We start from the raw sequence: 3,657 nt of genomic DNA, 5'->3' as shown, positions 1-3,657 counted from the left end.
AAAGCAGTCCTGTACCACCTGAGGCCCACGGTCTGCCGATTGGACAAGCTTGCCTCAAGTGGAAGAAGCAAGGTGCAAAACGGTGGGCATATAATGCTAAAATGTGTTTGTTTTGAGACAGTCTTGCTTTGTCACCCAGGCTGGAGTGCAGTGGCACAATTGTAGCTCACTGAGGCCTCAAGTTCCTGGGCTCTCAAATAGCTGGGACTACAGGGGAGAATCACCAAGCCTAACTAATGTTTAAAATTTTTTGCAGAGATGGGGGTGGAGATGGGGGTCTCCCTGTGTTGCCCAGGCTGGTCTCCAGCTCCTAGTTTCCAGAGATCCTCCCACCTCTGCCTCCTAAAGTGTAGGATTACAGGCATGAGCCACTGCACCCGGTGGAGGTGCTGTTTTTCTAAACTATGAATCTGGAGTATGTCACAGAATTTACCAAACTTTCTGACCTCTAGTAACTTACACAGGGTTGAATAGCACTTCCACAAGTAACCAGCGAAGCGCTTCTACAAAACAACGCCTGGGAAAAACCTGAAAACCTTGGCACATTTCCACTTCTTCCAACTGAAAGCAGAGATTCTGGAATAGCAGGAAAGATACAGCAGCGGTAAATGCAGACCTATTTGACAGTGTCTGAGAAAACAATCTGGCCTTTTGGGCCATGACTTAAGACATTGTAACAAGGTTTTAGCCACAGAGGGCACATTTCATAAGGGCTAGAGCGTGTTTGCTTGGAGACATGCCAATCAGATCATGTGAGTTTTAAGCAGAAAACAAAGTAAGAGTTAGCTCACGCCTGTAATCCTAGCACTTCGGAAGGCCGAGGCGGGCGGATCACGGGGTCAGGAGTTCGAGACCAGCCTGGCCAATATAGTGAAACCCTGTCTCTACTAAAAACACAAAAAATTAGCCAGGCATGGCGCGCCTGTAGTCCCAGCTATTTGGGAGGCTGAGGCAGGAGAATCGCTTGAACCTAGGAGGCGGAGGTTGTGGTGAGCCAAGATCGCGCCACTGCACTCCAGCCTAGGCTACAGAGCGAGACTCCATCAAAACAAAAAAAAAGTTCAAATGAAAGTAAAAATGGTTGCAATGGAGCACAGTAAGAAGGGCATTGCGCTTCCGGCCGCGGAGCAATGCCGGAGGCCGGGCCGGGGCTAGGGCTGGGGGCTGGGGGCCTGGGCTGCAGCTCGGGCGGCCCGCTCCGCCCCCCCCCCCCGGCGTCCCGCGACACCGGCTCGCAGACGTTCACATGCCACACCTCTGCAGACCGGAGGGTGCGGCCGCGCATGGCGGGTGAGGCGTGAGTTAGCCGGGCTCGCGGCGCGGAGACTTTGCTGGAGGAGACCCTGAAGGACCTGGACGAGTGCTACGAGAAGGTCCGCCGCGACACGGACTGTGCGCAGAAGCCCCGAGTGCCACCCTGCGCCCAGCAGGCCCTGATCCGCAGCTAGGAGCCGGGCGATCAGAAGATCCAGATCAAGAGCCAGAGGGTGGAGCTGGTGGAGGGCCGCACGCGGCAGGTGGACAGCCACGTGGAGCTGTTCCAGGAGCAGCAGGAGCAGGGCGACGCAGCGGGCGACGGCGTAAAGGTCGGCCCGGGCAGGCCCAGGGGCGAGGCGGCCGCGCAGGCGGAGAAGCCCAACAGCAAAGCGTTCTCGGCGACAGCGCAACAACGAGAACCGTGAGAACGCATCCAGCAACCGCGACCACGACGACGTCACCTCGGGCACGCCCAAGGAGAAGAAAGCCCAGACCTCCAAGAAGAAGCGGAACTCCATGGCCAAGGCGTAGCGGCAGGCGTCCCCCGCAGACCTCCCCATCGACCCCAGCGAGTCCTCCTACTGGGAGATGATCCGCTGCGACAAGGAATGCCCGATCGAGTGGTTCCGCTTCTCGTGTGTGAGTCTCAACCATAAACCAAAGTGCAAGTGGTGCTGTCCCAGATGCCGGGGAAAGAAGGATGGGCAAAGCCCTTGAGAAATCCAAAAAAAACAGGGCTTATAACAGGTAGTTTGGGGACAGGCGTCTAATAGTGAGGAGAACAAAATAAGCCAGTGTGTTGATTACATTGCCACCTTTGCTGAGATGCAGGGAGTGTAAAATGTATATTTTTAAAGAATGTGGCCGGGCGCGGTGGCTCACGCTTGTAATCCCAGCACTTTGGGAGGCCGAGGCGGGCGGATCACGAGGTCAGGAGATCGAGACCACGGTGAAACCCCGTCTCTACTAAAAATACAAAAAAATTAGCCGAGCGTGGTGGCGGGTGCCTGTAGTCCCAGCTACTCGGAGAGGCTGAGGCAGGAGAATGGCGTGAAGCCGGGAGGCGGAGCTTGCAGTGAGCCGAGATTGCGCCACTGCACTCCAGCCTGGGCGACAGAGTGAGACTCCGTCTCAAGAAAAAAAAAAGAATGTTGCTAGAGGCCGGGCGCGGTGGCTCACGCCTGTAATCCCGGCACTTTGGGAGGCCGAGGCGGGCGGATCACGGGGTCAGGAGATCGAGACCATCCTGGCTAATACGGTGATACCCCGTCTCTACTAAAAATTAAAAAAAAAAAATTAGTTGGGCGTGGTGGCGGGCGCCTGTAGTCCCAGCTACTCGGGAGGCTGAGGCAGGAGAATGGCATGAACCTGGGAGGCAGAGCTTGCAGTGAGCCAAGACTGAGCCACTGCACTCCAGTCTGGGCGACAGAGCGAGACTCTGTCTCAAAAAAAAAAAGGGGGGGGGTGTTAGAAAAGGAGCCATTCCTTTTATAGGGATGGGAGTGATTCTCTTTGCCTTTTGTTTTCATTGGCAGACACGTGTAACAACAAAATGGTCTGTGATCAACATTTTAGAAATTACAAATATAGGTTTGAATTAAACACTTTAAAAAGAATGCCATTAAAGAAATAATGACAATACAGGAGGTGCTGCCACCTTCACAAGATTGGAAAAGAGGTCAGAACTAATGTCAGAGCCCCAGATGCTTCCCTTTCCTCCACACACACCTGAACCTGTTTTTCCCACTGTTCGCTTTTCTTGGAGCCCTTTCCACTATAACCACTGGAACCCCTGCTCCGTGAGAAACAAACTCCCGCACACCCTGGCTTTCTTCACTGAACTTTCCCTTCTACCTCCTGCCTTAACTGGATCGGGCTCTCTCCCGAGGCTCCTGCTTCCCCACAGCCTGCTCCAGGCTTCTTCCGTCGCATTCTGCCTATGAAAAAGATGGGCTGGCTGATCGGAGTGCAGTGGTGTTTACAACTAATTGATCACAACCAGCTACAAATTTCTTTGTTCCTTCTCCACTCTCACTGCTTCACTTGACTAATCTAAAAAAAAAATAAAATAAAAAAAACCCAGCTTGGTGGCTCACGCCCATAATCCCAGTCCTTTGGGAGGCCGAGGCAGGCAGATCACTTGAGTTCAGGGGATCGAGACCAGCCTGGCCAACATGGCGAAACCCCATCTCTACTAAAAATACAAAAATGGTGGCACATGCCTGTAGTCCCAGCTACTTGGCAGGCTGAGGCAGGAGAATCGCTTGAACACGGGAGGCAGAGGCTGCAGTGAGCCGAGATCTCGCCACTGCACTCCAGCCTGGATGATAGAGCGAGACTCTGTCTCAAAAACAAAACAAACAAACAAAAAAGGCTTGTGGCAGCCAAGAGTTCATAGCA

General features: G+C 53.7%; 1 pseudogene across 1 annotated transcript; it reads left to right on the top strand.

Annotated features, from left to right (window-relative positions):
• The first annotated feature begins 1,130 nt into the window (after positions 1 to 1,130).
• Positions 1,131 to 2,008, top strand: LOC101177225 (annotated as a pseudogene). Its single transcript, XR_004028661.1, has 2 exons — positions 1,131 to 1,240; positions 1,307 to 2,008. The product of XR_004028661.1 is annotated as an inhibitor of growth protein 1 pseudogene (transcript).
• Positions 2,009 to 3,657: the final 1,649 nt, after the last annotated feature.

The sequence above is a fragment of the Nomascus leucogenys genome, chromosome X (assembly GCF_006542625.1).
Source record: "Nomascus leucogenys isolate Asia chromosome X, Asia_NLE_v1, whole genome shotgun sequence".
Classification (NCBI taxonomy): Eukaryota; Metazoa; Chordata; class Mammalia; order Primates; family Hylobatidae; genus Nomascus; species Nomascus leucogenys.
The sequence above is the reverse complement of the archived record's forward strand: the minus strand, read 5'-3'. Positions and strand labels throughout refer to the sequence as shown.